General features: G+C 44.4%; 53 non-coding genes across 53 annotated transcripts; 34 read left to right on the plus strand and 19 right to left on the minus strand.

Annotated features, from left to right (window-relative positions):
* The first annotated feature begins 25 nt into the window (after nucleotides 1-25).
* Trnaq-uug (transfer RNA glutamine (anticodon UUG)) lies at nucleotides 26-97 on the plus strand. The gene has a single exon. It is a non-coding gene; the product is annotated as a tRNA-Gln (tRNA).
* Nucleotides 98-301: 204 nt separating this feature from the next.
* On the minus strand, nucleotides 302-374 carry Trnak-cuu (transfer RNA lysine (anticodon CUU)). Its single transcript has one exon. It is a non-coding gene; the product is annotated as a tRNA-Lys (tRNA).
* Nucleotides 375-942: 568 nt separating this feature from the next.
* Trnas-gcu (transfer RNA serine (anticodon GCU)) lies at nucleotides 943-1024 on the plus strand. The gene has a single exon. It is a non-coding gene; the product is annotated as a tRNA-Ser (tRNA).
* Nucleotides 1025-1031: 7 nt separating this feature from the next.
* Trnaq-uug (transfer RNA glutamine (anticodon UUG)) lies at nucleotides 1032-1103 on the plus strand. Its single transcript has one exon. It is a non-coding gene; the product is annotated as a tRNA-Gln (tRNA).
* A 206-nt stretch (nucleotides 1104-1309) lies between these two features.
* Trnak-cuu (transfer RNA lysine (anticodon CUU)) lies at nucleotides 1310-1382 on the minus strand. The gene has a single exon. It is a non-coding gene; the product is annotated as a tRNA-Lys (tRNA).
* Nucleotides 1383-1565: 183 nt separating this feature from the next.
* On the plus strand, nucleotides 1566-1647 carry Trnas-gcu (transfer RNA serine (anticodon GCU)). The gene has a single exon. It is a non-coding gene; the product is annotated as a tRNA-Ser (tRNA).
* A 7-nt stretch (nucleotides 1648-1654) lies between these two features.
* Trnaq-uug (transfer RNA glutamine (anticodon UUG)) lies at nucleotides 1655-1726 on the plus strand. Its single transcript has one exon. It is a non-coding gene; the product is annotated as a tRNA-Gln (tRNA).
* Nucleotides 1727-1930: 204 nt separating this feature from the next.
* On the minus strand, nucleotides 1931-2003 carry Trnak-cuu (transfer RNA lysine (anticodon CUU)). Its single transcript has one exon. It is a non-coding gene; the product is annotated as a tRNA-Lys (tRNA).
* A 183-nt stretch (nucleotides 2004-2186) lies between these two features.
* Trnat-ggu (transfer RNA threonine (anticodon GGU)) lies at nucleotides 2187-2268 on the plus strand. The gene has a single exon. It is a non-coding gene; the product is annotated as a tRNA-Thr (tRNA).
* A 905-nt stretch (nucleotides 2269-3173) lies between these two features.
* On the minus strand, nucleotides 3174-3246 carry Trnak-cuu (transfer RNA lysine (anticodon CUU)). Its single transcript has one exon. It is a non-coding gene; the product is annotated as a tRNA-Lys (tRNA).
* Nucleotides 3247-4180: 934 nt separating this feature from the next.
* Nucleotides 4181-4253, minus strand: Trnak-cuu (transfer RNA lysine (anticodon CUU)). The gene has a single exon. It is a non-coding gene; the product is annotated as a tRNA-Lys (tRNA).
* A 1813-nt stretch (nucleotides 4254-6066) lies between these two features.
* Nucleotides 6067-6148, plus strand: Trnas-gcu (transfer RNA serine (anticodon GCU)). The gene has a single exon. It is a non-coding gene; the product is annotated as a tRNA-Ser (tRNA).
* A 285-nt stretch (nucleotides 6149-6433) lies between these two features.
* Nucleotides 6434-6506, minus strand: Trnak-cuu (transfer RNA lysine (anticodon CUU)). Its single transcript has one exon. It is a non-coding gene; the product is annotated as a tRNA-Lys (tRNA).
* Nucleotides 6507-8320: 1814 nt separating this feature from the next.
* Nucleotides 8321-8402, plus strand: Trnas-gcu (transfer RNA serine (anticodon GCU)). Its single transcript has one exon. It is a non-coding gene; the product is annotated as a tRNA-Ser (tRNA).
* A 7-nt stretch (nucleotides 8403-8409) lies between these two features.
* Trnaq-uug (transfer RNA glutamine (anticodon UUG)) lies at nucleotides 8410-8481 on the plus strand. Its single transcript has one exon. It is a non-coding gene; the product is annotated as a tRNA-Gln (tRNA).
* A 205-nt stretch (nucleotides 8482-8686) lies between these two features.
* Nucleotides 8687-8759, minus strand: Trnak-cuu (transfer RNA lysine (anticodon CUU)). Its single transcript has one exon. It is a non-coding gene; the product is annotated as a tRNA-Lys (tRNA).
* Nucleotides 8760-9031: 272 nt separating this feature from the next.
* On the plus strand, nucleotides 9032-9103 carry Trnaq-uug (transfer RNA glutamine (anticodon UUG)). Its single transcript has one exon. It is a non-coding gene; the product is annotated as a tRNA-Gln (tRNA).
* A 551-nt stretch (nucleotides 9104-9654) lies between these two features.
* Trnaq-uug (transfer RNA glutamine (anticodon UUG)) lies at nucleotides 9655-9726 on the plus strand. The gene has a single exon. It is a non-coding gene; the product is annotated as a tRNA-Gln (tRNA).
* A 461-nt stretch (nucleotides 9727-10187) lies between these two features.
* Nucleotides 10188-10269, plus strand: Trnas-gcu (transfer RNA serine (anticodon GCU)). The gene has a single exon. It is a non-coding gene; the product is annotated as a tRNA-Ser (tRNA).
* A 7-nt stretch (nucleotides 10270-10276) lies between these two features.
* Trnaq-uug (transfer RNA glutamine (anticodon UUG)) lies at nucleotides 10277-10348 on the plus strand. The gene has a single exon. It is a non-coding gene; the product is annotated as a tRNA-Gln (tRNA).
* A 205-nt stretch (nucleotides 10349-10553) lies between these two features.
* Nucleotides 10554-10626, minus strand: Trnak-cuu (transfer RNA lysine (anticodon CUU)). Its single transcript has one exon. It is a non-coding gene; the product is annotated as a tRNA-Lys (tRNA).
* Nucleotides 10627-10809: 183 nt separating this feature from the next.
* Trnas-gcu (transfer RNA serine (anticodon GCU)) lies at nucleotides 10810-10891 on the plus strand. The gene has a single exon. It is a non-coding gene; the product is annotated as a tRNA-Ser (tRNA).
* Nucleotides 10892-10898: 7 nt separating this feature from the next.
* Trnaq-uug (transfer RNA glutamine (anticodon UUG)) lies at nucleotides 10899-10970 on the plus strand. The gene has a single exon. It is a non-coding gene; the product is annotated as a tRNA-Gln (tRNA).
* A 551-nt stretch (nucleotides 10971-11521) lies between these two features.
* On the plus strand, nucleotides 11522-11593 carry Trnaq-uug (transfer RNA glutamine (anticodon UUG)). Its single transcript has one exon. It is a non-coding gene; the product is annotated as a tRNA-Gln (tRNA).
* A 205-nt stretch (nucleotides 11594-11798) lies between these two features.
* Nucleotides 11799-11871, minus strand: Trnak-cuu (transfer RNA lysine (anticodon CUU)). The gene has a single exon. It is a non-coding gene; the product is annotated as a tRNA-Lys (tRNA).
* A 183-nt stretch (nucleotides 11872-12054) lies between these two features.
* Trnas-gcu (transfer RNA serine (anticodon GCU)) lies at nucleotides 12055-12136 on the plus strand. Its single transcript has one exon. It is a non-coding gene; the product is annotated as a tRNA-Ser (tRNA).
* A 7-nt stretch (nucleotides 12137-12143) lies between these two features.
* On the plus strand, nucleotides 12144-12215 carry Trnaq-uug (transfer RNA glutamine (anticodon UUG)). Its single transcript has one exon. It is a non-coding gene; the product is annotated as a tRNA-Gln (tRNA).
* Nucleotides 12216-13428: 1213 nt separating this feature from the next.
* On the minus strand, nucleotides 13429-13501 carry Trnak-cuu (transfer RNA lysine (anticodon CUU)). The gene has a single exon. It is a non-coding gene; the product is annotated as a tRNA-Lys (tRNA).
* A 933-nt stretch (nucleotides 13502-14434) lies between these two features.
* Trnak-cuu (transfer RNA lysine (anticodon CUU)) lies at nucleotides 14435-14507 on the minus strand. Its single transcript has one exon. It is a non-coding gene; the product is annotated as a tRNA-Lys (tRNA).
* Nucleotides 14508-14690: 183 nt separating this feature from the next.
* On the plus strand, nucleotides 14691-14772 carry Trnas-gcu (transfer RNA serine (anticodon GCU)). The gene has a single exon. It is a non-coding gene; the product is annotated as a tRNA-Ser (tRNA).
* Nucleotides 14773-14779: 7 nt separating this feature from the next.
* Nucleotides 14780-14851, plus strand: Trnaq-uug (transfer RNA glutamine (anticodon UUG)). The gene has a single exon. It is a non-coding gene; the product is annotated as a tRNA-Gln (tRNA).
* A 551-nt stretch (nucleotides 14852-15402) lies between these two features.
* On the plus strand, nucleotides 15403-15474 carry Trnaq-uug (transfer RNA glutamine (anticodon UUG)). The gene has a single exon. It is a non-coding gene; the product is annotated as a tRNA-Gln (tRNA).
* An 830-nt stretch (nucleotides 15475-16304) lies between these two features.
* Trnas-gcu (transfer RNA serine (anticodon GCU)) lies at nucleotides 16305-16386 on the plus strand. The gene has a single exon. It is a non-coding gene; the product is annotated as a tRNA-Ser (tRNA).
* Nucleotides 16387-16393: 7 nt separating this feature from the next.
* Trnaq-uug (transfer RNA glutamine (anticodon UUG)) lies at nucleotides 16394-16465 on the plus strand. Its single transcript has one exon. It is a non-coding gene; the product is annotated as a tRNA-Gln (tRNA).
* An 825-nt stretch (nucleotides 16466-17290) lies between these two features.
* Trnak-cuu (transfer RNA lysine (anticodon CUU)) lies at nucleotides 17291-17363 on the minus strand. The gene has a single exon. It is a non-coding gene; the product is annotated as a tRNA-Lys (tRNA).
* Nucleotides 17364-17546: 183 nt separating this feature from the next.
* On the plus strand, nucleotides 17547-17628 carry Trnas-gcu (transfer RNA serine (anticodon GCU)). The gene has a single exon. It is a non-coding gene; the product is annotated as a tRNA-Ser (tRNA).
* Nucleotides 17629-17635: 7 nt separating this feature from the next.
* On the plus strand, nucleotides 17636-17707 carry Trnaq-uug (transfer RNA glutamine (anticodon UUG)). Its single transcript has one exon. It is a non-coding gene; the product is annotated as a tRNA-Gln (tRNA).
* Nucleotides 17708-18257: 550 nt separating this feature from the next.
* Nucleotides 18258-18329, plus strand: Trnaq-uug (transfer RNA glutamine (anticodon UUG)). The gene has a single exon. It is a non-coding gene; the product is annotated as a tRNA-Gln (tRNA).
* Nucleotides 18330-18533: 204 nt separating this feature from the next.
* Trnak-cuu (transfer RNA lysine (anticodon CUU)) lies at nucleotides 18534-18606 on the minus strand. Its single transcript has one exon. It is a non-coding gene; the product is annotated as a tRNA-Lys (tRNA).
* A 549-nt stretch (nucleotides 18607-19155) lies between these two features.
* On the minus strand, nucleotides 19156-19228 carry Trnak-cuu (transfer RNA lysine (anticodon CUU)). The gene has a single exon. It is a non-coding gene; the product is annotated as a tRNA-Lys (tRNA).
* Nucleotides 19229-20656: 1428 nt separating this feature from the next.
* On the plus strand, nucleotides 20657-20738 carry Trnas-gcu (transfer RNA serine (anticodon GCU)). The gene has a single exon. It is a non-coding gene; the product is annotated as a tRNA-Ser (tRNA).
* A 7-nt stretch (nucleotides 20739-20745) lies between these two features.
* Trnaq-uug (transfer RNA glutamine (anticodon UUG)) lies at nucleotides 20746-20817 on the plus strand. Its single transcript has one exon. It is a non-coding gene; the product is annotated as a tRNA-Gln (tRNA).
* Nucleotides 20818-21021: 204 nt separating this feature from the next.
* On the minus strand, nucleotides 21022-21094 carry Trnak-cuu (transfer RNA lysine (anticodon CUU)). The gene has a single exon. It is a non-coding gene; the product is annotated as a tRNA-Lys (tRNA).
* Nucleotides 21095-21277: 183 nt separating this feature from the next.
* On the plus strand, nucleotides 21278-21359 carry Trnat-ggu (transfer RNA threonine (anticodon GGU)). Its single transcript has one exon. It is a non-coding gene; the product is annotated as a tRNA-Thr (tRNA).
* A 7-nt stretch (nucleotides 21360-21366) lies between these two features.
* Trnaq-uug (transfer RNA glutamine (anticodon UUG)) lies at nucleotides 21367-21438 on the plus strand. Its single transcript has one exon. It is a non-coding gene; the product is annotated as a tRNA-Gln (tRNA).
* An 825-nt stretch (nucleotides 21439-22263) lies between these two features.
* Nucleotides 22264-22336, minus strand: Trnak-cuu (transfer RNA lysine (anticodon CUU)). The gene has a single exon. It is a non-coding gene; the product is annotated as a tRNA-Lys (tRNA).
* A 549-nt stretch (nucleotides 22337-22885) lies between these two features.
* Nucleotides 22886-22958, minus strand: Trnak-cuu (transfer RNA lysine (anticodon CUU)). Its single transcript has one exon. It is a non-coding gene; the product is annotated as a tRNA-Lys (tRNA).
* A 2435-nt stretch (nucleotides 22959-25393) lies between these two features.
* Nucleotides 25394-25477, plus strand: Trnas-gcu (transfer RNA serine (anticodon GCU)). The gene has a single exon. It is a non-coding gene; the product is annotated as a tRNA-Ser (tRNA).
* Nucleotides 25478-25482: 5 nt separating this feature from the next.
* Trnaq-uug (transfer RNA glutamine (anticodon UUG)) lies at nucleotides 25483-25554 on the plus strand. The gene has a single exon. It is a non-coding gene; the product is annotated as a tRNA-Gln (tRNA).
* A 551-nt stretch (nucleotides 25555-26105) lies between these two features.
* Nucleotides 26106-26177, plus strand: Trnaq-uug (transfer RNA glutamine (anticodon UUG)). Its single transcript has one exon. It is a non-coding gene; the product is annotated as a tRNA-Gln (tRNA).
* A 205-nt stretch (nucleotides 26178-26382) lies between these two features.
* Nucleotides 26383-26455, minus strand: Trnak-cuu (transfer RNA lysine (anticodon CUU)). The gene has a single exon. It is a non-coding gene; the product is annotated as a tRNA-Lys (tRNA).
* A 272-nt stretch (nucleotides 26456-26727) lies between these two features.
* Nucleotides 26728-26799, plus strand: Trnaq-uug (transfer RNA glutamine (anticodon UUG)). Its single transcript has one exon. It is a non-coding gene; the product is annotated as a tRNA-Gln (tRNA).
* A 206-nt stretch (nucleotides 26800-27005) lies between these two features.
* On the minus strand, nucleotides 27006-27078 carry Trnak-cuu (transfer RNA lysine (anticodon CUU)). The gene has a single exon. It is a non-coding gene; the product is annotated as a tRNA-Lys (tRNA).
* Nucleotides 27079-27477: the final 399 nt, after the last annotated feature.

A 27477-nucleotide genomic window follows, 5' to 3' on the forward strand; every position in this document is an offset into this window, starting at 1 on the left:
CGAATCCCATCTTAGACGCACATTCGGTTCTATGGTGTAATGGTTAGCACTCTGGACTTTGAATCCAGCGATCCGAGTTCAAATCTCGGTAGAACCTGACCTTCTTTTTGAATTCTTATTTAATCTTTTGTTTAAAAAATACGTGAGGAAAGGTTGATTTATTTAAAATTGACTAAGCCATATTTGAATGCTTTTAAGTCATTTCTTCAACATTTGCCAGGTTTATGGCAGAACTCATGCTTAGAGGAGAATTGGTGATTTCCACGGCGCGTTCGTAATGCAATAAAAGTTTATCAGAAAACGCCCAACGTGGGGCTCGAACCCACGACCCTGAGATTAAGAGTCTCATGCTCTACCGACTGAGCTAGCCGGGCCGATTCGTTATTAGATTCCGCCGTTAAAGCCGTATTGGACTTACGCAACAATTGACCACGCCTAAGATTACTTAAAATTGGGCCACTCGCGTAATCCTACTGTTTGAGCTGGTAAAAGGTTACGTGAGTCGAAACAGGTTCAGCAATGTTGGCTTTCCATAAAGTAGACGTGGTACAGAAACAGACGAGGTGGCCGAGTTGGTAAGGCGATGAACTGCTAATCCATTGGGCTCTGCCTGCGTGGGTTCGAATCCCACTTCGTCGCACATTCGGTTCTATGATGTAATGGTTAGCACTCTAGACTTTGAACCCAGCGATCCGAGTTGAAATCTCGGTAGAACCTGATTTTCTTTTTGAACTCTGATTAAATCATTTGTTTAGGAAATGCGTGAGGAAGGGATGATTTTTCTAAAATGGTCTTGGACTTGCGCAACAATTGACCACACCTAAGGTTACTTAAAATTGGGCGACTCGCGTAATCCTACTGTTTGGGCTGGTAAAAAGTTACGTGAGTCGAAACAGGTTCAGCAATGTTAGCTTTCCATAAAGTGGACGTGGTGCAGAAACAGACGAGGTGGCCGAGTGGTTAAGGCGATGGTCTGCTAATCCATTGGGCTCTGCCCGCGTGGGTTCGAATCCCATCTTCGTCGCACATTCGGTTCTATGGTGTAATGGTTAGCCCTCTGGACTTTGAATCCAGCGATCCGAGTTCAAATCTCGGTAGAACCTGACCTTCTTTTTGAATTCTGATTTAATCTTCTGTTTAAAGAAAACGTGAGGGAAAGGCTGATTTATTTAAAATTGACAAAGCCATATTTGAATACTTTTAAGTCATTTCTTTAACATTTGCCAGGTTTATGGTAGAACTCATGCTTAGAGGAGAATTGGTGATCTCCACGGCGCGTTCGTAATGCAATTAAAAGTGTATCAGAAAACGCCCAACGTGGGGCTCGAACCCAGGACCCTGAGATTAAGAGTCTCATGCGCTACCGACTGAGCTAGCCGGGCTGATTCGTTATTAGGTTCCGTTATTAAAGCTGTCTTGGACTTACGCAACAATTGACCACACCTTAAATTACTTAAAATTGGGGCATTCGCGTAATCCCACTGTTTGGGCTGGTAAAAGGTTACGTGAGTCGAAACAGGTTCAGCAATGTTAGCTTTCTATAACGTAGACGTGGAACAGAAACAGACGAGGTGGCCGAGTGGTTAAGGCGATGGACTGCTAATCCATTGGGCTCTGCCCGCGTGGGTTCGAATCCCATCTTCGTCGCACATTCGGTTCTATGGTGTAATGGTTAGCACTCTGGACTTTGAATCCAGCGATCCGAGTTCAAATCTCGGTAGAACCTGACCTTCTTTTTGAATTCTTATTTAATCTTTTGTTTAAAAAATACGTGAGGAAAGGCTGATTTATTTAAAATTGACTAAGCCATATTTGAATGCTTTCAAGTCATTTCTTCAACATTTGCCAAGTTTTTGGCAGGACTCATGCTTAGAGGAGAATTGGTGATTTCCACGGCGCGTTTGTAATGCAATAAAAGTTTATCAGAAAACGCCCAACGTGGGGCTCGAACCCACGACCCTGAGATTAAGAGTCTCATGCTCTACCGACTGAGCTAGCCGGGCTGATTCGTTACTAGGTTCCGCCATTAAAGCCGTCTTGGACTTACACAACAATTGACCACACCTAAGATTACTTAAAATTGGGCCACTCGCGTAATCCTACTATTTGGGCTGGTAAACAGTTACGTGAGTCAAAACAGGTTCAGCAATGTTAGCTTTCCATAACGTAGACGTGGCACAGAAACAGACGAGGTGGCCGAGTGGTTAAGGCGATGGACTGGTAATCCATTGGGCTCTGCCGGCGTGGGTTCGAATCCCATCTTCGTCGCACATTCGGTTCTATGGTGTAATGGTTAGCACTCTGGACTTTGAATCCAGCGATCCGAGTTCAGATCTCGGTAGAACTTGACCTTCTTTTTGAATTCTTATTTAATCTTTTGTTTAAAAAATACGTGAGGAAAGGCTGATTTATTTAAAATTGACTAAGCCATATTTGAATGCTTTCAAGTCATTTCTTCAACATTTGCCAGGTTTTTGGCAGGACTCATGCTTAGAGGGGAATTGGTGATTTCCACGGCGCGTTCATAATGCAATTAAATGTGCAGCAGAAAACGCCCATTGTGGGGCTCGAATCCACGACCCTGAGATTAAGAGTCTCATGCTCTACCAACTGAGCTAGCCGGGCTGATTCGTTGTTAGGTTCCGTTATTAAAGCTGTCTTGGACTTACGCAACAATTGACCACACCTTAAATTACTTAAAATTGGGGCACTCGCGTAATCCCACTGTTTGGGCTGGTAAAAGGTTACGTGAGTCGAAACAGGTTCAGCAATGTTAGCTTTCCATAACGTAGACGTGGTACAGAAACAGACGAGGTGGCCGAGTGGTTAAGGCGATGAACTGCTAATCCATTGGGCTCTGCCCGCGAGGGTTCGAATCCCATCTTCGTCGCACATTCGGTTCTATGGTGTAATGGTTAGCACTCTGGACTTTAAATCCAGCGATCCGAGTTTAAATCTCGGTAGAACCTGACCTTCTTTTTGAATTCTTATTTAATCTTTTGTTTAAAAAATACGTGAGGAAAGGTTGATTTATTTAAAATTGACTAAGCCATATTTGAATGCTTTTAAGTCATTTCTTCAACATTTGCCAGGTTTATGGCAGAACTCATGCTTAGAGGAGAATTGGTGATTTCCACGGCGCGTTCGTAATGCAATAAAAGTTTATCAGAAAACGCCCAACGTGGGGCTCGAACCCACGACCCTGAGATTAAGAGTCTCATGCTCTACCGACTGAGCTAGCCGGGCCGATTCGTTATTAGATTCCGCCGTTAAAGCCGTATTGGACTTACGCAACAATTGACCACGCCTAAGATTACTTAAAATTGGGCCACTCGCGTAATCCTACTGTTTGAGCTGGTAAAAGGTTACGTGAGTCGAAACAGGTTCAGCAATGTTGGCTTTCCATAAAGTAGACGTGGTACAGAAACAGACGAGGTGGCCGAGTTGGTAAGGCGATGAACTGCTAATCCATTGGGCTCTGCCTGCGTGGGTTCGAATCCCACTTCGTCGCACATTCGGTTCTATGATGTAATGGTTAGCACTCTAGACTTTGAACCCAGCGATCCGAGTTGAAATCTCGGTAGAACCTGATTTTCTTTTTGAACTCTGATTAAATCATTTGTTTAGGAAATGCGTGAGGAAGGGATGATTTTTCTAAAATGGTCTTGGACTTGCGCAACAATTGACCACACCTAAGGTTACTTAAAATTGGGCGACTCGCGTAATCCTACTGTTTGGGCTGGTAAAAAGTTACGTGAGTCGAAACAGGTTCAGCAATGTTAGCTTTCCATAAAGTGGACGTGGTACAGAAACAGACGAGGTGGCCGAGTGGTTAAGGCGATGGACTGCTAATCCATTGGGCTCTGCCCGCGTGGGTTCGAATCCCACTTCGTCGCACATTCGGTTCTATGATGTAATGGTTAGCACTCTGGACTTTGAACCCAGCCATCCGAGTTCAAATCTCGGTAGAACCTGATTTTCTTTTTGAATTTTGATTTAATCTTTTGTTTGAAAAATACGTGAAGGAAAGGCTGATTTATTCAAAATTGACTAAGCCATATTTGAATGCTTTCAAGTCATTTCTTCAAAATTTGCCAGGTTTATGGCAGAACTCATGCTTAGAGAGGAATTGGTGATTTCCACGGCGCGTTCATAATGCAATTAAAAGAGCAGCAGAAATCGCCCAACGTGGGGATCGAAGCCACGACCTTGAGATTAAGAGTCTCATGCTCTACCCACTAAGCTAGCCGGGCTGATTCGTTATTAGGTTCCGCCATTAAAGCCGTCTTGGACTTACGCAACAATTGACCACACCTAAAATTACTTAAAATTGGGCCACTCGCGTAATCCTTCTGTTTGGGCTGGTAAAAGATTACGTGAGTCGAAACAGGTTCAGCAATGTTAGCTTTCCATAGAGTTGACGTCGTACAGAAACAGACGAGGTGGCCGAGTGGGTAAGGCGATGGACTGCTAATCCTTCGGGCTCTGCCCGCGTGGGTTCGAATCACATCTTCGTCGCACATGCGGTTCTATGGTGTAATGGTTAGCACTCTGGTCTTTGAATCCAGCAAACTGAGTTCAAATCTCGGTAGAACCTGATCTTCTTTTGGAATTCTGATTTAATCTTTTGTTTCAAAAATACGTGAAGGAAAGGCTGATTTATTTAAAATTGACTAAGCCATATTTGAATGCTTTCAAGTCATTTCTTCAACATTTGCCAGGTTTATGGCAGAACTCATGCTTAGAGGGGAATTGGTAATTTCTAAGGCGCGTTGGTAATGCAATTAAGAGTGTATCAGAAAACTCCCAACGTGGGGCCCGAACCCACAACCCTACGATGAAGAGTCTCATGCTGTACCGACTGCGCTAGCCGGGCCGATTCGTTATTAGATTCCGCCGTTAAAGCCGTATTGGACTTACGCAACAATTGACCACGCCTAAGATTACTTAAAATTGGACCACTCGCGTAATCCTACTGTTTGAGCTGGTAAAAGGTTACGTGAGTCGAAACAGGTTCAGCAATGTTGGCTTTCCATAAAGTAGACGTGGTACAGAAACAGACGAGGTGGCCGAGTTGGTAAGGCGATGAACTGCTAATCCATTGGGCTCTGCCTGCGTGGGTTCGAATCCCACTTCGTCGCACATTCGGTTCTATGATCTAATGGTTAGCACTCTAGACTTTGAACCCAGCGATCCGAGTTGAAATCTCGGTAGAACCTGATTTTCTTTTTGAACTCTGATTAAATCATTTGTTTAGGAAATGCGTGAGGAAGGGATGATTTTTCTAAAATGGTCTTGGACTTGCGCAACAATTGACCACACCTAAGGTTACTTAAAATTGGGCGACTCGCGTAATCCTACTGTTTGGGCTGGTAAAAAGTTACGTGAGTCGAAACAGGTTCAGCAATGTTAGCTTTCCATAAAGTGGACGTGGTACAGAAACAGACGAGGTGGCCGAGTGGTTAAGGCGATGGACTGCTAATCCATTGGGCTCTGCCCGCGTGGGTTCGAATCCCACTTCGTCGCACATTCGGTTCTATGATGTAATGGTTAGCACTCTGGACTTTGAACCCAGCCATCCGAGTTCAAATCTCGGTAGAACCTGATTTTCTTTTTGAATTTTGATTTAATCTTTTGTTTAAAGAAAACGTGAGGGAAAGGCTGATTTATTTAAAATTGACTAAGCCATATTTGAATGCTTTCAAGTCACTTCTTCAAAATTTGTCAGGTTTATGGCAGAACTCCTGCTTAGAAGAGAATTGGTGATTTCCACGGCGCGTTCGTAATGCAATTAAAAGTGTATCAGAAAACGCCCAACGTGGGGCTCAAACCCACGACCCTGAGATTAAGAGTCGCATGCTATACCGACTAAGCTAGCCGGACTGATTCGTTATTAGGTTCCACCATTAAAGCCGTCTTGGACTTACGCAACAATTGACCACACCTAAGGTTACTTAAAATTAGGCGACTCGCGTAATCCTACTGTTTGGGCTGGTAAAAGGTTACGTGAGTCGAAACAGGTTCAGCAATGTTAGCTTTCCATAAAGTGGACGTGGTACAGAAACAGACGAGGTGGCCGAGTGGTTAAGGCGATGGACTGCTAATCCATTGGGCTCTGCCCGCGTGGGTTCGAATCCCATCTTCGTCGCACATTCGGTTCTTTGGTGTAATGGTTAGCACTCTGGACTTTGAATCCAGCAAACTGAGTTCAAATCTCGGTAGAACCTGATCTTCTTTTGGAATTCTGATTTAATCTTTTGTTTCAAAAATACGTGAAGGAAAGGCTGATTTATTTAAAATTGACTAAGCCATATTTGAATGCTTTCAAGTCATTTCTTCAACATTTGCCAGGTTTATGGCAAAACTCATGCTTAGAGGAGAATTGGTGACTTCCACGGCGCGTTCGTAATGCAATTAAAAGTGTATCAAAAAACGCCCAACGTGGGGCTCGAACCCACGACCCTGAGATTAAGAGTCTCATGCTCTACCGACTGAGCCAGCCGGGCTGATTCGTTATTAGGTTCCGCCATTAAAGTCGTCTTAGACTTACGCAACAATTGACCACACCTAAGATTACTTAAAATTGGGCCACTCGCGTAATCCTACTGTTTGGGCTGGTAAAAGGTTACGTGAGTCGAAACAGGTTCAGCAATGTTAGCTTTCCATAGAGTAGACGTCGTACAGAAACAGACGAGGTGGCCGAGTGGCTAAGGCGATGGACTGCTAATCCTTCGGGTTCTACCCGCGTGGGTTCGAATCACATCTTCGTCGCACATGCGGTTCTATGGTGTAATGGTTAGCACTCTGGACTTTAAATCCAGCAATCCGAGTTCAAATCTCGGTAGAAACTGACCTTCTTTTTGAATTCTGATTTAATCTTTTGTTTAAAAAATACGTGAGGGAAAGGCTGATTTATTTAAAATTGACTAAGCCATATTTCAATGCTTTCAAGTCATTTCTTCAACATTTGCCAGGTTTATGGCAGAACTCATGCTTAGAGGGGAATTGGTAATTTCTAAGGCGCGTTGGTAATGCAATTAAGAGTGTATCAGAAAACTCCCAACGTTAGGCCCGAACCCACAACCCTACGATGAAGAGTCTCATGCTGTACCGACTGCGCTAGCCGGGCCGATTCGTTATTAGATTCCGCCGTTAAAGCCGTATTGGACTTACGCAACAATTGACCACGCCTAAGATTACTTAAAATTGGACCACTCGCGTAATCCTACTGTTTGAGCTGGTAAAAGGTTACGTGAGTCGAAACAGGTTCAGCAATGTTGGCTTTCCATAAAGTAGACGTGGTACAGAAACAGACGAGGTGGCCGAGTTGGTAAGGCGATGAACTGCTAATCCATTGGGCTCTGCCTGCGTGGGTTCGAATCCCACTTCGTCGCACATTCGGTTCTATGATCTAATGGTTAGCACTCTAGACTTTGAACCCAGCGATCCGAGTTGAAATCTCGGTAGAACCTGATTTTCTTTTTGAACTCTGATTAAATCATTTGTTTAGGAAATGCGTGAGGAAGGGATGATTTTTTCTAAAATGGTCTTGGACTTGCGCAACAATTGACCACACCTAAGGTTACTTAAAATTGGGCGACTCGCGTAATCCTACTGTTTGGGCTGGTAAAAAGTTACGTGAGTCGAAACAGGTTCAGCAATGTTAGCTTTCCATAAAGTGGACGTGGTACAGAAACAGACGAGGTGGCCGAGTGGTTAAGGCGATGGACTGCTAATCCATTGGGCTCTGCCCGCGTGGGCTCGAATCCCACTTCGTCGCACATTCGGTTCTATGATGTAATGGTTAGCACTCTAGACTTTGAACCCAGCGATCCGAGTTCAAATCTCGGCAGAACCTGATTTTCTTTTTGAACTCTGACTTAATCATTTGTTTAAGAAATGCGTGAGGAAGGGATGATTTATCTAAAATTGACTACGCCATATTTGAATGCTTTCAAGTCATTTCTTCAACTTTTGCCAAGTTTATGGCACCACTCATGCTTAGAAGGAGACTTGGTGATTCCCATGGCGCGTTCGTAATGCAATCCAAAGTCTATCAGAAAACGCCCAAAGTGGGGCTCGAACCCACGACCCTGAGATTAAGAGTCTCATACTTTACCGACTGTGCTAGCCGGGTTGATTCGTTTTTAGGTGCCGCCACTAAAACCGTCCTGGACTTACGCAACAATTGACCACACCTAAAATTACTTAAAATTGGGTCGCTCGCGTACTCCTACTGTTTGGGCTGGTAAAATGTCACGTGAGTCGAAACAGGTTCAGCAATGTTAGCTTTCCATAAAGTAGAAGTGGTACAGAAACAGACGAGGTGGCCGAGTGGTTAAGGCGATGGACTGCTAATCCATTGGGCTCTGCCCGCGTGGGTTCCAATCCCATCTTCGTCGCACATTCGGTTCTATGCTGTAATGGTTAGCACTCTGGACTTTGAATCCAGCGATCCGAGTTCAAATCTCGGTAGAACCTGACTTTCATTTTGAACTCAGACTTAATCATTTGTTTAAGAAATGCGTGAGGAAGGGATGATTTATCTAAAATTGACTAAGCCATATTTGAATGCTTTCAAGTCATTTCTTCAACATTTGCCAGGTTTATGTCAGAACTCATGCGTAGAGGAGAATTGATGATCTCCACGGCGCGTTCGTAATGCAATCCAAAGTCTATCAGAAAATGCCCAACGTGGGGTTCGAACCCATGACCCTGAGATTAAGAGTCTCATGCTCTACCGACTGAGCTAACCGGGCTGATTCGTTATTAGGTTCCGCCATTAAAGCCGTCTTGGACTTACGCAACAATTGACCACACCTAAGATTACTTAAAATTGGGCCACTCGCGTAATCCTACTGTTTCGGCTGGTAAAAGGTTACGTGAGTCGAAACAGGTTCAGCAATGTTAGCTTTCCATAAAGTAGACGTGGTGCAGAAACAGACGAGGTGGCCGAGTGGTTAAGGCGATGGACTGCTAATCCATTGGGCTCTGCCCGCGTGGGTGCGAATCCCATCTTCGTCCCACATTCGGTTCTATGGTGTAAGGGTTAGCACTCTGGACTTTGAATCCAGCGATCCGGGTTCAAATCTCGGTAGAACCTGACCTTCTTTTTGAACTCTGATTTAATCATTTGTTTAAGAAATACGTGAGGAAAAGGCTGATTTATCTAAAATTGACTAAGCCATATTTTAATGCTTTCAAGTCATTTCTTCAACATTTGCCAAGTTTAAGGCGGAACTAATGCTTAGAGGTGAATTGGTAATTTCCACGGCCCGTTCGAAATGAAATCCAAAGTCTATCAGAAAACGCCCAACGTGCGGCTCGAACCCACGACCCTGAGATAAAGAGTCTCATGCTGTACCGACTGCGCTAGCCGGGCCGATTCGTTATTAGATTCCGCCGTTAAAGCCGTCTTGGACTTACGCAACAATTGACCACGCCTAAGATTACTTCAAATTGGGCCACTCGCGTAATCCTACTGTTTGAGCTGGTAAAAGGTTACGCGAGTCGAAAAAGGTTCAGCAATGTTAGCTTTCCATAAAGTAGACGTGGTACAGAAACAGACGAGGTTTCCGAGTGGTTAAGGCGATGGACTGCTAATCCATTGGGCTCTGCCCGCGTGGGTTCGAATCCCATCTTCGTCGCACATTCGGTTCTATGGTGTAATGGTTAGCCCTCTGGACTTTGAATCCAGCGATCCGAGTTCAAATCTCGGTAGAACCTGACCTTCTTTTTGAATTCTGATTGAATCATTTGTTAAAGAAATGCGTGATGGAGGGATGATTTATCTAAAATTGACTACGCCATATTTGAATGCTTTCAAGTCATTTCTTCAACATTTGCCAGGTCTATGGCGGAACTCATGCTTAGAGGAGAATTGGTGATTTCCACGGCGCGTTCGTAACGCAATACAAAGTCTATCAGAAAACGCCGAACGTGGGGCTCGAACTCACGACACTGAGATTAAGAGACTCATGCTCTACCGCCTGAGCTAGCCGGGCTGATTCATTTTCAGGTGCCGCCACTAAGGCCGTCTTGGACTTACGCAACAATTGACCACACCTAAGGTTACTTAAAATTGGGCCACTCGCGTAATCCTACTGTTTGGGCTGGTAAAAGGTTACGTGAGTCGAAACAGGTTCAGCAATGTTAGCTTTCCATAAAGTAGACGTGGTACAGAAACTGACGAGGTGGCCGAGTGGTTAAGGCGATGGACTGCTAATCCATTGGGCTCTGCCCGCGTGGGTTCCAATCCCATCTTCGTCGCACATTCGGTTCTATGCTGTAATGGTTAGCACTCTGGACTTTGAATCCAGCGATCCGAGTTCAAATCTCGGTAGAACCTGACTTTCATTTTGAACTCTGACTTAATCATTTGTTTAAGAAATGCGTGAGGAAGGGATGATTTATCTAAAATTGACTAAGCCATATTTGAATGCTTTCAAGTCATTTCTTCAACATTTGCCAGGTTTATGTCAGAACTCATGCGTAGAGGAGAATTGATGATCTCCACGGCGCGTTCGTAATGCAATCCAAAGTCTATCAGAAAATGCCCAACGTGGGGTTCGAACCCATGACCCTGAGATTAAGAGTCTCATGCTCTACCGACTGAGCTAACCGGGCTGATTCGTTATTAGGTTCCGCCATTAAAGCCGTCTTGGACTTACGCAACAATTGACCACACCTAAGATTACTTAAAATTGGGCCACTCGCGTAATCCTACTGTTTCGGCTGGTAAAAGGTTACGTGAGTCGAAACAGGTTCAGCAATGTTAGCTTTCCATAAAGTAGACGTGGTGCAGAAACAGACGAGGTGGCCGAGTGGTTAAGGCGATGGACTGCTAATCCATTGGGCTCTGCCCGCGTGGGTTCGAATCCCATCTTCGTCCCACATTCGGTTCTATGGTGTAAGGGTTAGCACTCTGGACTTTGAATCCAGCGATCCGAGTTCAAATCTCGGTAGAACCTGACCTTCTTTTTGAACTCTGATTTAATCATTTGTTTAAGAAATACGTGAGGAAAAGGCTGATTTATCTAAAATTGACTAAGCCATATTTTAATGCTTTCAAGTCATTTCTTCAACATTTGCCAAGTTTAAGGCGGAACTAATGCTTAGAGGTGAATTGGTAATTTCCACGGCCCGTTCGAAATGAAATCCAAAGTCTATCAGAAAACGCCCAACGTGCGGCTCGAACCCACGACCCTGAGATAAAGAGTCTCATGCTGTACCGACTGCGCTAGCCGGGCCGATTCGTTATTAGATTCCGCCGTTAAAGCCGTCTTGGACTTACGCAACAATTGACCACGCCTAAGATTACTTCAAATTGGGCCACTCGCGTAATCCTACTGTTTGAGCTGGTAAAAGGTTACGCGAGTCGAAAAAGGTTCAGCAATGTTAGCTTTCCATAAAGTAGACGTGGTACAGAAACAGACGAGGTTTCCGAGTGGTTAAGGAGATGGACTGCTAATCCATTGGGCTCTGCCCGCGTGGGTTCGAATCCCATCTTCGTCGCACATTCGGTTCTATGGTGTAATGGTTAGCCCTCTGGACTTTGAATCCAGCGATCCGAGTTCAAATCTCGGTAGAACCTGACCTTCTTTTTGAATTCTGATTTAATCATTTGTTAAAGAAATGCGTGATGGAGGGATGATTTATCTAAAATTGACTAAGCCATATTTGAATGCTTTCAAGTCATTTCTTCAACATTTGCCAGGTTTTTGGCAGGACTCATGCTTAGAGGAGAATTGGTGATTTCCACGGCGCTTTGGTAATGCAATTAAAAGTGTATCAAAAAACGCCCAACGTGGGGCTCGAACCCACGACCCTGAGATGAAGAGTCTCATGCCCTACCGACTGAGCCAGCCGGGCTGATTCGTTATTAGGTTCCGCCATTAAAGCCGTCTTGGACTTACGAAACAATTGACCACACCTAAGATTACTTAAAATTGGGCCACTCGCGTAATCCTACTGCTTGGTGTAGTAAAATGTTACGTGAGTCGAAACAGGTTCAGAAATGTTAGCTTTCCATTAAGTAGACGTGGCACAGAAACAGACGAGGTGGCCGAGTGGTTAAGGCGATGGACTGCTAATCCATTGGGCTCTGCCCGCGCGGGTTCGAATCCCATCTTCGTCGCACATTTGGTTCTATGGTGTAATGGTTAGCACTCTGGACTTTGAATCCAGCGATCCGAGTTTAAATCTCGGTAGAACCTGACCTTCTTTTTGAATTCTGATTTAATATTTTGTTTATAAAAAACGTGAGAGAAAGGCTGATTTATTTAAAATTGACTAAGCCATATTTGAATGCTTTCAAGACATTTCTTCAAAATTTGCCAGGTTTATGGCAGAATTCATGCTTAGAGGGGAATTGGTAATTTCTAAGGCGCGTTGGTAATGCAATTAAAAATGTATCAGAGAACTCCCAACGTGGGGCCCGAATCCACAACCCTACGATGAAGAGTCTCATGCTGTACCGACTGCGCTAGCCGGGCCGATTCGTTATTAGATTCCGCCGTTAAAGCCGTCTTGGACTTACGCAACAATTGACCACGCCTAAGATTACTTAAAATTGGGCCACTCGCGTAATCCTAGTGTTTGAGCTGGTAAAAGGTTACGTGAGTCGAAACAGGTTCAGCAATGTTGGCTTTCCATAAAGTAGACGTGGTACAGAAACAGACGAGGTGGCCGAGTTGGTAAGGCGATGAACTGCTAATCCATTGGGCTCTGCCTGCGTGGGTTCGAATCCCACTTCGTCGCACATTCGGTTCTATGATGTAATGGTTAGCACTCTAGACTTTGAACCCAGCGATCCGAGTTGAAATCTCGGTAGAACCTGATTTTCTTTTTGAACTCTGATTAAATCATTTGTTTAGGAAATGCGTGAGGAAGGGATGATTTTTCTAAAATGGTCTTGGACTTGCGCAACAATTGACCACACCTAAGGTTACTTAAAATTGGGCGACTCGCGTAATCCTACTGTTTGGGCTGGTAAAAAGTTACGTGAGTCGAAACAGGTTCAGCAATGTTAGCTTTCCATAAAGTGGACGTGGTACAGAAACAGACGAGGTGGCCGAGTGGTTAAGGCGATGGACTGCTAATCCATTGGGCTCTGCCCGCGTGGGTTCGAATCCCACTTTGTCGCACATTCGGTTCTATGATGTAATGGTTAGCACTCTGGACTTTGAACCCAGCCATCCGAGTTCAAATCTCGGTAGAACCTGATTTTCTTTTTGAATTTTGATTTAATCTTTTGTTTAAAGAAAACGTGAGGGAAAGGCTGATTTAATTAAAATTGACTAAGCCATATTTGAATGCTTTCAAATCACTTCTTCAACATTTGTCAGGTTTATGGCAGAACTCCTGCTTAGAAGAGAATTGGTGATTTCCACGGCGCGTTCGTAATGCAATTAAAAGTGTATCAGAAAACGCCCAACGTGGGGCTCGAACCCACGACCCTGAGATTAAGAGTCGCATGCTCTACCGACTAAGCTAGCCGGACTGATTCGTTATTAGGTTCCGCCATTAAAGCCGTCTTGGACTTACGCAACAATTGACCACACCTAAGGTTACTTAAAATTGGGCGACTCGCGTAATCCTACTGTTTGGGCTGGTAAAAGGTTACGTGAGTCGAAACAGGTTCAGCAATGTTAGCTTTCCATAAAGTGGACGTGGTACAGAAACAGACGAGGTGGCCGAGTGGTTAAGGCGATGGACTGCTAATCCATTGGGTTCTGCCCGCGTGGGTTCGAATCCCACTTGGTCGCACATTCGGTTCTATGATGTAATGGTTAGCACTCTAGACTTTGAACCCAGCGATCCGAGTTGAAATCTCGGTAGAACCTGATTTTCTTTTTGAACTCTGATTAAATCATTTGTTTAGGAAATGCGTGAGGAAGGGATGATTTTTCTAAAATGGTCTTGGACTTGCGCAACAATTGACCACACCTAAGGTTACTTAAAATTGGGCGACTCGCGTAATCCTACTGTTTGGGCTGGTAAAAAGTTACGTGAGTCGAAACAGGTTCAGCAATGTTAGCTTTCCATAAAGTGGACGTGGTACAGAAACAGACGAGGTGGTCGAGTGGTTAAGGCGATGGACTGCTAATCCATTGGGCTCTGCCGCGTGGGTTCGAATCCCACTTCGTCGCACATTCGGTTCTATGATGTAATGGTTAGCACTCTGGACTTTGAACCCAGCCATCCGAGTTCAAATCTCGGTAGAACCTGATTTTCTTTTTGAATTTTGATTTAATCTTTTGTTTAAAGAAAACGTGAGGGAAAGGCTGATTTATTTAAAATTGACTAAGCCATATTTGAATGCTTTCAAATCACTTCTTCAACATTTGTCAGGTTTATGGCAGAATTCCTGCTTAGAAGAGAATTGGTGATTTCCACGGCGCGTTCGTAATGCAATTAAAAGTGTATCAGAAAACGCCCAACGTGGGGCTCGAACCCACGACCCTGAGATTAAGAGTCGCATGCTCTACCGACTAAGCTAGCCGGACTGATTCGTTATTAGGTTCCGCCATTAAAGCCGTCTTGGACTTACGCAACAATTGACCACACCTAAGGTTACTTAAAATTGGGCGACTCGCGTAATCCTACTGTTTGGGCTGGTAAAAGGTTACGTGAGTCGAAACAGGTTCAGCAATGTTAGCTTTCCATAAAGTGGACGTGGTACAGAAACAGACGAGGTGGCCGAGTGGTTAAGGCGATGGACTGCTAATCCATTGGGCTCTGCCCGCGTGGGTTCGAATCCCATCTTCGTCGCACATTCGGTTCTATGGTGTAATGGTTAGCACTCTGGACTTTGAATCCAGCGATCCGAGTTTAAATCTCGGTAGAACTTGACCTTCTTTTTGAATTCTGATTTAATCTTTTGTTTATAAAAAACGTGAGGGAAAGGCTGATTTATTTAAAATTGACTAAGCCATATTTGAATGCTTTCAAGACATTTCTTCAAAATTTGCCAGGTTTATGGCAGAACTCATGCTTAGAGGGGAATTGGTGATTTCTAAGGCGCGTTGGTAATGCAATTAAAAGTGTATCAGAAAACTCCCAACGTGGGGCCCGAACCCACAACCCTACGATGAAGAGTCTCATGCTGTACCGACTGCGCTAGCCGGGCCGATTCGTTATTAGATTCCGCCGTTAAAGCCGTCTTGGACTTACGCAACAATTGACCACGCCTAAGATTACTTCAAATTGGGCCACTCGCGTAATCCTACTGTTTGAGCTGGTAAAAGGTTACGCGAGTCGAAAAAGGTTCAGCAATGTTAGCTTTCCATAAAGTAGACGTGGTACAGAAACAGACGAGGTTTCCGAGTGGTTAAGGCGATGGACTGCTAATCCATTGGGCTCTGCCCGCGTGAGTTCGAATCCCATCTTCGTCGCACATTCGGTTCTATGGTGTAATGGTTAGCCCTCTGGACTTTGAATCCAGCGATCCGAGTTCAAATCTCGGTAGAACCTGACCTTCTTTTTGAATTCTGATTTAATCATTTGTTTAAGAAATGCGTGAGGGAGGGATGATTTATCTAAAATTGACTAAGCCATATTTGAATGCTTTCAAGTCATTTCTTCAACATTTGCCAGTTTTTTGGCAGGACTCATGCTTAGAGGGGAATTGGTGATTTCCACGGCGCGTTGATAATGCAATTAAAAGTGCAGCAGAAAACGCCCATTGTGGGGCTCGAATCCACGACCCTGAGATTAAGAGTCTCATGCTCTACCGACAGAGCTAGCCGGGCTGATTCGTTATTAGGTTCCGTTATTAAAGCTGTCTTGGACTTACGCAACAATTGACCACACCTTAAATTACTTAAAATTGGGGCACTAGCGTAATCCCACTGTTTGGGCTGGTAAAAGGTTACGTGAGTCGAAACAGGTTCAGCAATGTTAGCTTTCCATAAAGTGGACGTGGTACAGAAACAGACGAGGTGGCCGAGCGGTTAGGGCGATGGACTCCTAATCCATTGGGCTCTGCCAAGGAGACTTGGTGATTTCCATGGCGCGTTCGTAATGCAATCCAAAGTCTATCAGAAAAAGCCCAACGTGGCGCTCAAACCCACGACCCTGAGATTAAGAGTCCCATACTTTACCGACTGAGCTAGCCGGGTTGATTCGTTTTTAGGTGCCGCCACTAAAGCCGTCCTGGACTTACGCAACAATTGACCACACCTAAAATTACTTAAAATTGGGTCGCTCGCGTACTCCTACTGTTTGGGCTGGTAAAATGTCACGTAAATCGAAACAGGTTCAGCAATGTTAGCTTTCCATAAAGTAGACGTGGTACAGAAACAGACGAGGTGGCCGAGTGGTTAAGGCGATGGACTGCTAATCCATTGGGCTCTGCCCGCGTGGGTTCGAATCCCATCTTCGTCGCACATTCGGTTCTATGGTGTAATGGTTAGCACTCTGGACTTTGAATCCAGCGATCCGAGTTCAAATCTCGGTAGAACCTGACCTTCTTTTTGAATTCTTATTTAATCTTTTGTTTAAAAAATACGTGAGGAAAGGCTGATTTATTTAAAATTGACTAAGCCATATTTGAATGCTTTCAAGTCATTTCTTCAACATTTGCCAGGTTTTTGGCAGGAATCATGCTTAGAGGGGAATTGGTGATTTCCACGGCGCGTTCATAATGCAATTAAAAGTGCAGCAGAAAACGCCCATTGTGGGGCTCGAATCCACGACCCTGAGATTAAGAGTCTCATGCCCTACCGACTGAGCTAGCCGGGCTGATTCGTTATTAGGTTCCGTTATTAAAGCTGTCTTGGACTTACGCAACAATTGACCACACCTTAAATTACTTAAAATTGGGGCACTCGCGTAATCCCACTGTTTGGGCTGGTAAAAGGTTACGTGAGTCGAAACAGGTTCAGCAATGTTAGCTTTCCATAACGTAGACGTGGTACAGAAACAGACGAGGTGGCCGAGTGGTTAAGGCGATGGACTGCCAATCCATTGGGCTCTGCCCGCGTGGGTTCGAATCCCACTTCGTCGCACATTCGGTTCTATGATGTAATGGTTAGCACTCTGGACTTTGAATCCGGCGATCCGAGTTCAAATCTCGGTAGAACCTGACCTTCTTTTTGAATTCTTATTTAATCTTTTGTTTAAAAAATACGTGAGGAAAGGCTGATTTATTTAAAATTGACTAAGCCATATTTGAATGCTTTCAAGTCATTTCTTCAACATTTGCCAGGTTTATGGCAGAACTCATGCTTAGAGGAGAATTGGTGATTTCCACGGTGCGTTCGTAATGCAATAAAAGTTTATCAGAAAACGCCCAACGTGGGGCTCGAACCCACGACCCTGAGATTAAGAGTCTCATGCTCTACCGACTGAGCTAGCCGGGCTGATTCGTTACTAGGTTCCGCCATTAAAGCCGTCTTGGACTTACACAACAATTGACCACACCTAAGATTACTTAAAATTGGGCCACTCGCGTAATCCTACTATTTGGGCGTGTAAACAGTTACGTGAGTCAAAACAGGTTAAGCAATGTTAGCTTTCCCTAACGTAGACGTGGTACAGAAACAGACGAGGTGGCCGAGTGGTTAAGGCGATGGACTGCTAATCCATTGGGCTCTGCCCGCGTGGGTTCGAATCCCATCTTCGTCGCACATTCGGTTCTATGGTGTAATGGTTAGCACTCTGGACTTTGAATCCAGCGATCCGAGTTCAAATCTCGGTAGAACTTGACCTTCTTTTTGAATTCTTATTTAATCTTTTGTTTAAAAAATACGTGAGGAAAGGCTGATTTATTTAAAATTGACTAAGCCATATTTGAATGCTTTCAAGTCATTTCTTCAACATTTGCCAGGTTTTTGGCAGGACTCATGCTTAGAGGGGAATTGGTGATTTCCACGGCGCGTTCATAATGCAATTAAATGTGCAGCAGAAAACGCCCATTGTGGGGCTCGAATCCACGACCCTGAGATTAAGAGTCTCATGCTCTACCAACTGAGCTAGCCGGGCTGATTCGTTATTAGGTTCCGTTATTAAAGCTGTCTTGGACTTTCGCAACAATTGACCACACCTTAAATTACTTAAAATTGGGGCACTCGCGTAATCCCACTGTTTGGGCTGGTAAAAGGTTACGTGAGTCGAAACAGGTTCAGCAATGTTAGCTTTCCATAACGTAGACGTGGTACAGAAACAGACGAGGTGGCCGAGTGGTTAAGGCGATGAACTGCTAATCCATTGAGCTCTGCCCGCCAGGGTTCGAATCCCATCTTCGTCGCACATTCGGTTCTATGGTGTAGTGGTTAGCACTCTGGACTTTGAATCCAGCGATCCGAGTTCAAATCTCGGTAGAACCTGACCTTCTTTTTGAATTCTTATTTAATCTTGTGTTTATAAAATACGTGAGGAAAGGCTGATTTATTTAAATATGACTAAGCCATATTTGAATGCTTTTAAGTCATTTCTTCAACATTTGCCAAGTTTATGGCAGAACTCATGCTTAGAGGAGAATTGGTGATTTCCACGGCGCGTTCGTAATGCAATAAAAGTTTATCAGAAAACGCCCAACGTGGGGCTCGAACCCACGACCCTGAGATTAAGAGTCTCATGCTCTACCGACTGAGCTAGCCGGGCTGATTCGTTAATAGGTTCCGCCATTAAAGCCGTCTTGGACTTACACAACAATTGACCACACCTAAGATTACTTACAATTGGGCCACTCGCGTAATCCTACTATTTGGGCTGGTAAACAGTTACGTGAGTCAAAACAGGTTCAGCAATGTTAGCTTTCCATAAAGTAGACGTGGTACAAAAACAGACGAGGTGGCCGAGTGGTTAAGGCGATGGACTGCTAATCCATTGGGTTCTGCCCGCGTGGGTTCGAATCCCACTTCGTCACACATTCGGTTCTATGATGTAATGGTTAGCACTCTGGACTTTGAATCCAGCGATCGGAGTTCAAATCTCGGTAGAACCTAACCTTCTTTTTGAATTCTTATTTAATCTTTTGTTTGAAAAATACGTGAAGGAAAGGCTGATTTATTCAAAATTGACTAAGCCATATTTGAATGCTTTCAAGTCATTTCTTCAAAATTTGCCAGGTTTATGGCAGAACTCATGCTTAGAGGGGAATTGGTGATTTCCACGGCGCGTTCATAATGCAATTAAAAGAGCAGCAGAAATCGCCCAACGTGGGGCTCGAAGCCACGACCTTGAGATTAAGAGTCTCATGCTCTACCCACTGAGCTAGCCGGGCTGATTCGTTATTAGGTTCCGCCATTAAAGCCGTCTTGGACTTACACAACAATTGACCACACCTAAGATTACTTAAAATTGGGCCACTCGCGTAATCCTACTATTTGGGCTGGTAAACAGTTACGTGAGTCAAAAGAGGTTCAGCAATGTTAGCTTTTCATAACGTAGACGTGGTACAGAAACAGACGAGGTGGCCGAGTGGTTAAGGCGATGGACTGCTAATCCATTGGGCTCTGCCCGCGTGGGTTCGAATCCCACTTCGTCGCACATTCGGTTCTATGATGTAATGGTTACCACTCTGGACTTTGAATTCAGCGATCCGAGTTCAAATCTCGGTAGAACCTGAACTTTTTTTCGAATTCTGATTTAATCTTTTGTTTAAAAAATACGTGAGTGAAAGGCTGATTTATCTAAAATTGACTAAGCCATATTTGAATGCTTTCAAGTCATTTCTTCAACATTTGCCAGGTTTATGGCAGAACTCATGCTTAGAGGAGAATTGATGATCTCCACGGCGCGTTTGTAATGCAATCCAAAGTCTATCAGAAAATGCCCAACGTTGGCCTCGAACCCATGACCCTGAGATTAAGAGTCTCATGCTCTACCGACTGAGCTAACCGGGCTGATTCGTTATTAGGTGCCGCCACTAAAGCCGTCCTGGACTTACGCAACAATTGACCACACCTAAAATTACTTAAAATTGGGTCGCTCGCGTACTCCTACTGTTTGGGCTGGTAAAAGGTTACGTAAGTCGAAACAGGTTCAGCAATGTTAGCTTTCCATAAAGTAGACGTGGTGCAAAAACAGACGAGTTGGCCGAGTGGTTAAGGCGATGGACTGCTAATCCATTGGGCTCTGCCCGCGTGGGTACGAATCCCATCTTCGTCGCACATTCGGTTCTATGGTGTAAGGGTTAGCACTCTGGACTTTGAATCCAGCGATCCGGATTCAAATCTCGGTAGAGCCTGACCTTCTTTTTAAACTCTGATTTAATCATTTGTTTAAGAAATACGTGAGGAAAAGGCTGATTTATCTAAAATTGACTAAGCCATATTTTAATGCTTTCAAGTCATTTCTTCAACATTTGCGAAGTTTATGGCGGAACTAATGCTTAGAGGTGAATTGGTAATTTCCATGGCGCGTTCGAAATGCAATCTAAAGTCTATCAGAAAACGCCCAACGTGGGGCTCGAACTCACGACCCTGAGATTAAGAGTCTCATGCTGTACCGACTGCGCTAGCCGGGCCGATTCGTTATTAGATTCCGCCGTTAAAGCCTTCTTGGACTTACGCAACAATTGACCACGCCTAAGATTACTTAAAATTGGGCCACTCGCGTAATCCTGCTGTTGGAGCTGGTAAAAGGTTACGTGAGTCGAAACAGGTTCAGCAATGTTAGCTTTCTATAACGTAGACGTGGAACAGAAACAGACGAGGTGGCCGAGTGGTTAAGGCGATGGACTGCTAATCCATTGGGCTCTGCCCGCGTGGGTTCGAATCCCATCTTCGTCGCACATTCGGTTCTATGGTGTAATGGTTAGCACTCTGGACTTTGAATCCAGCGATCCGAGTTCAAATCTCGGTAGAACCTGACCTTCTTTTTGAATTCTTATTTAATCTTTTGTTTAAAAAATACGTGAGGAAAGGCTGATTTATTTAAAATTGACTAAGCCATATTTGAATGCTTTCAAGTCATTTCTTCAACATTTGCCAGGTTTTTGGCAGGACTCATGCTTAGAGGGGAATTGGTAATTTCCACGGCGCGTTCGTAATGCAATAAAAGTTTATCAGAAAACGCCCAACGTGGGGCTCGAACTCACGACCCTGAGACTAAGAGTCTCATGCTCTACCGACTGAGCTAGCCGGGCTGATTCGTTACTAGGTTCCGCCATTAAAGCCGTCTTGGACTTACACAACAATTGACCACACCTAAGATTACTTAAAATTGGGCCACTCGCGTAATCCTACTATTTGGGCTGGTAAACAGTTACGTGAGTCAAAACAGGTTCAGCAATGTTAGCTTTCCATAACGTAGACGTGGTACAGAAACAGACGAGGTGGCCGAGTGGTTAAGGCGATGGACTGGTAATCCATTGGGCTCTGCCGGCGTGGGTTCGAATCCCATCTTCGTCGCACATTCGGTTCTATGGTGTAATGGTTAGCACTCTGGACTTTGAATCCAGCGATCCGAGTTCAAATCTCGGTAGAACCTGACCTTCTTTTTGAATTCTTATTTAATCTTTTGTTTAAAAAATACGTGAGGAAAGGCTGATTTATTTAAAATTGACTAAGCCATATTTGAATGCTTTTAAGTCATTTCTTCAACATTTGCCAGGTTTTGGCAGGACTCATGCTTAGAGGGGAATTGGTGATTTCCACGGCGCGTTCATAATTCAATTAAATGTGCAGCAGAAAACGCCCATTGTGGGGCTCGAATCCACGACCCTGAGATTAAGAGTCTCATGCTCTACCAACTGAGCTAGCCGGGCTGATTCGTTATTAGGTTCCGTTATTAAAGCTGTCTTGGACTTACGCAACAATTGACCACACCTTAAATTACTTAAAATTGGGGCACTCGCGTAATCCCACTGTTTGGGCTGGTAAAAGGTTACGTGAGTCGAAACAGGTTCAGCAATGTTAGCTTTCCATAACGTAGACGTGGTACAGAAACAGACGAGGTGGCCGAGTGGTTAAGGCGATGAACTGCTAATCCATTGGGCTCTGCCCGCGAGGGTTCGAATCCCATCTTCGTCGCACATTCGGTTCTATGGTGTAATGGTTAGCACCCTGGACTTTGAATCCAGCGATCCGAGTAGAAATCTCGGTAGAACCTGACCTTCTTTTTGAATTCTTATTTAATCTTTTGTTTAAAAAATACGTGAGGAAAGGCTGATTTATTTAAAATTGACTAAGCCATATTTGAATGCTTTTAAGTCATTTCTTCAACATTTGCCAGGTTTATGGCAGAACTCATGCTTAGAGGAGAATTGGTGATTTCCACGGCGCGTTCGTAATGCAATAAAAGTTTATCAGAAAACGCCCAACGTGGGGCTCGAACCCACGACCCTGAGATTAAGAGTCTCATGCTCTACCGACTGAGCTAGCCGGGCTGATTCGTTATTAGGTTCCGCCATTAAAGCCGTCTTGGACTTACACAACAATTGACCACACCTAAGATTACTTAAAATTGGGCCACTCGCGTAATCCTACTATTTGGGCTGGTAAACAGTTACGTGAGTCAAAACAGGTTCAGCAATGTTAGCTTTCCATAAAGTAGACGTGGTACAAAAACAGACGAGGTGGCCGAGTGGTTAAGGCGATGGACTGCTAATCCATTGGGCTCTGCCCGCGTGGGTTCGAATCCCACTTGGTCGCACATTCGGTTCTATGATGTAATGGTTAGCGCTCTGGACTTTGAATCCAGCGATCGGAGTTCAAATCTCGGTAGAACCTAACCTTCTTTTTGAATTCTTATTTAATCTTTTGTTTGAAAAATACGTGAAGGAAAGGCTGATTTATTCAAAATTGACTAAGCCATATTTGAATGCTTTCAAGTCATTTCTTCAACATTTGCCAGGTTTATGGCAGAACTCATGCTTAGAGGAGAATTGGTGATTTCCACGGCGCTTTGGTAATGCAATTAAAAGTGTATCAGAAAACGCCCAACGTGGGGCTCGAACCCACGACCCTGAGATGAAGAGTCTCATGCCCTACCGACTGAGCCAGCCGGGCTGATTCGTTATTAGGTTCCGCCATTAAAGCCGTCTTGGACTTACGCAACAATTGACCACGCCTAAGATTACTTAAAATTGGGCCACTCGCGTAATCCTACTGTTTGAGCTGGTAAAAGGTTACATGAGTCGAAACAGGTTCAGCAATGTTGGCTTTCCATAAAGTAGACGTGGTACAGAAACAGACGAGGTGGCCGAGTTGGTAAGGCGATGGACAGCTAATCCATTGGGCTCTGCCTGCGTGGGTTCGAATCCCACTTCGTCGCACATTCGGTTCTATGATGTAATGGTTAGCACTCTAGACTTTGAAGCCACCGGTCCGAGTTGAAATTTCGGTAGAACCTGATTTTCTTTTTGAACTCTGATTAAATCATTTGTTTAGGAAATGCGTGAGGAAGGGATGATTTTTCTAAAATGGTCTTGGACTTACGCAACAATTGACCACACCTAAGGTTACTTAAAATTGGGCGACTCGCGTAATCCTACTGTTTGGGCTGGTAAAAAGTTACGTGAGTCCAAACAGGTTCAGCAATGTTAGCTTTCCATAGAGTGGACGTGGTACAGAAACAGACGAGGTGGCCGAGTGGTTAAAGCGATGGACTGCTAATCCATTGGGCTCTGCCCGCGTGGGTTCGAATCCCACTTCGTCGCACATTCGGTTCTATGATGTAATGGTTAGCTCTCTGGACTTTGAACCCAGCGATCCGAGTTCAAATCTCGGTAGAACCTGAACTTTTTTTCGAATTCTGATTTAATCTTTTGTTTATAAAAAACGTGAGGGAAAGGCTGATTTATTTAAAATTGACTAAGCCATATTTGAATGCTTTCAAGACATTTCTTCAAAATTTGCCAGGTTTATGGCAGAACTCATGCTTAGAGGGGAATTGGTGATTTCTAAGGCGCGTTGGTAATGCAATTAAAAGTGTATCAGAAAACTCCCAACGTGGGGCCCGAACCCACAACCTTACGATGAAGAGTCTCATGCTGTACCGACTGCGCTAGCCGGGCCGATTCGTTATTAGATTCCGCCGTTAAAGCCGTCTTGGACTTACGCAACAATTGACCACGCCTAAGATTACTTAAAATTGGGCCACTCGCGTAATCCTACTGTTTGAGCTGGTAAAAGGTTACGTGAGTTGAAACAGGTTCAGCAATGTTGGCTTTCCATAAAGTAGACGTGGTACAGAAACAGACGAGGTGGCCGAGTGGTTAAGGCGATGGACTGCTAATCCATTGGGCTCTGCCTGCGTGGGTTCGAATCCCACTTCGTCGCACATTCGGTTCTATGATGTAATGGTTAGCACTCTAGACTTTGAACCCAGCGATCCGAGTTCAAATCTCGGTAGAACCTGATTTTCTTTTTGAACTCTGACTTAATCATTTGTTTAAGAAATGCGTGAGGAAGGGATGATTTATCTAAAATTGACTACGCCATATTTGAATGCTTTCAAGTCATTTCTTCAACATTTGCCAGGTCTATGGCGGAACTCATGCTTAGAGGAGAATTGGTGATTTCCACGGCGCGTTCGTAACGCAATACAAAGTCTATCAGAGAACGCCGAACGTGGGGCTCGAACTCACGACACTGAGATTAAGAGACTCATGCTCTACCGCCTGAGCTAGCCGGGCTGATTCATTTTCAGGTGCCGCCACTAAGGCCGTCTTGGACTTACGCAACAATTGACCACACCTAAGGTTACTTAAAATTGGGCCACTCGCGTAATCCTACTGTTTGGGCTGGTAAAAGGTTACGTGAGTCGAAACAGGTTCAGCAATGTTAGCTTTCCACAAAGTAGACGTGGTACAGAAACTGACGAGGTGGCCGAGTGGTTAAGGCGATGGACTGCTAATCCATTGGGCTCTGCCCGCGTGGGTTTTAATCCCATCTACGTCGCACATTCGGTTCTATGGTGTAATGGTTAGCATTCTGGACTTTGAATCCAGCGATCCCAGTTCAAATCTCGGTAGAACCTGACCTTTTTTTCGAATTCTTATTTAATCTTTTGTTTAAAAAATACGTGAGTGAAAGGCTGATTTATCTAAAATTGACAAAGCCATATTTGAATGCTTTCAAGTCATTTCTTCAACTTTTGCCAAGTTTATGGCACCACTCATGCTTAGAAGGAGACTTGGTGATTCCCATGGCGCGTTCGTAATGCAATCCAAAGTCTATCAGAAAACGCCCAACGTGGGGCTCGAACCCACGACCCTGAGATTAAGAGTCTCATACTTTACCGACTGTGCTAGCCGGGTTGATTCGTTTTTAGGTGCCGCCACTAAAACCGTCCTGGACTTACGCAACAATTGACCACACCTAAAATTACTTAAAATTGGGTCGCTCGCGTACTCCTACTGTTTGGGCTGGTAAAATGTCACGTGAGTCGAAACAGGTTCAGCAATGTTAGCTTTCCATAAAGTAGAAGTGGTACAGAAACAGACGAGGTGGCCGAGTGGTTAAGGCGATGGACTGCTAATCCATTGGGCTCTGCCCGCGTGGGTTCGAATCCCATCTTCGACCCACATTCGGTTCTATGGTGTAAGGGTTAGCACTCTGGACTTTGAATCCAGCGATCCGGGTTCAAATCTCGGTAGAACCTGACCTTCTTTTTGAACTCTGATTTAATCATTTGTTTAAGAAATACGTGAGGAAAAGGCTGATTTATCTAAAATTGACTAAGCCATATTTTAATGCTTTCAAGTCATTTCTTCAACATTTGCCAAGTTTAAGGCGGAAATAATGCTTAGAGGTGAATTGGTAATTTCCACGGCCCGTTCGAAATGAAATCCAAAGTCTATCAGAAAACGCCCAACGTGCGGCTCGAACCCACGACCCTGAGATAAAGAGTCTCATGCTGTACCGACTGCGCTAGCCGGGCCGATTCGTTATTAGATTCCGCCGTTAAAGCCGTCTTGGACTTACGCAACAATTGACCACGCCTAAGATTACTTCAAATTGGGCCACTCGCGTAATCCTACTGTTTGAGCTGGTAAAAGGTTACGCGAGTCGAAAAAGGTTCAGCAATGTTAGCTTTCCATAAAGTAGACGTGGTACAGAAACAGACGAGGTTTCCGAGTGGTTAAGGCGATGGACTGCTAATCCATTGGGCTCTGCCCGCGTGGGTTCGAATCCCATCTTCGTCGCACATTCGGTTCTATGGTGTAATGGTTAGCCCTCTGGACTTTGAATCCAGCGATCCGAGTTCAAATCTCGGTAGAACCTGACCTTCTTTTTGAATTCTGATTTAATCATTTGTTAAAGAAATGCGTGATGGAGGGATGATTTATCTAAAATTGACTAAGCCATATTTGAATGCTTTCAAGTCATTTCTTCAACATTTGCCAGGTTTTTGGCAGGACTCATGCTTAGAGGAGAATTGGTGATTTCCACGGCGCTTTGGTAATGCAATTAAAAGTGTATCGAAAAACGCCCAACGTGGGGCTCGAACCCACGACCCTGAGATGAAGAGTCTCATGCCCTACCGACTGAGCCAGCCGGGCTGATTCGTTATTAGGTTCCGCCATTAAAGCCGTCTTGGACTTACGAAACAATTGACCACACCTAAGATTACTTAAAATTGGGCCACTCGCGTAATCCTACTGCTTGGTGTAGTAAAATGTTATGTGAGTCGAAACAGGTTCAGAAATGTTAGCTTTCCATTAAGTAGACGTGGTACAGAAACAGACGAGGTGGCCGAATGGTTAAGGCGATGGACTGCTAATCCATTGTGCTCTGCCCGCGCGGGTTCGAATCCCATCTTCGTCGCACATTTGGTTCTATGGTGTAATGGTTAGCACTCTGGACTTTGAATCCAGCGATCCGAGTTCAACTCTCGGTAGAACCTGACCTTCTTTTTGAATTTTGATTTAATCTTTTGTTTAAAGAAAACGTGAGGGAAAGGCTGATTTATTTAAAATTGACTAAGCCATATTTGAATGCTTTCAAGTCACTTCTTCAACATTTGTCAGGTTTATGGCAGAACTCATGCTTAGAAGAGAATTGGTGATTTCCACGGCGCGTTCGTAATGCAATTAAAAGTGTATCAGAAAACGCCCAACGTGGGGCTCGAACCCACCACCCTGAGATTAAGAGACTCATGCTCTACCGACTAAGCTAGCCGGACTGATTCGTTATTAGGTTCCGCCATTAAAGCCGTCTTGGACTTACGCAACAATTGACCACACGTAAGGTTACTTAAAATTAAGCGACTCGCGTAATCCTACTGTTTGGGCTGGTAAAAGGTTACGTGAGTCGAAACAGGTTCAGCAATGTCAGCTTTCCATAAAGTGGACGTGGTACAGAAACAGACGAGGTGGCCGAGTGGTTTAGGCGATAGACTGCTAATCCATTGGGCTCTGCCCGCGTGGGTTCGAATCCCATCTTCGTCGCACATTCGGTTCTATGGTGTAATGGTTAGCATTCTGGACTTTGAATCCAGCAATCCGAGTTTAAATCTCGGTAGAACCTGACCTTCTTTTTGAATTCTGATTTAATATTTTGTTTATAAAAAACGTGAGAAATA

Source organism: Hydractinia symbiolongicarpus, chromosome 14 (assembly GCF_029227915.1).
Source record: "Hydractinia symbiolongicarpus strain clone_291-10 chromosome 14, HSymV2.1, whole genome shotgun sequence".
NCBI classification, from domain to species: Eukaryota; Metazoa; Cnidaria; class Hydrozoa; order Anthoathecata; family Hydractiniidae; genus Hydractinia; species Hydractinia symbiolongicarpus.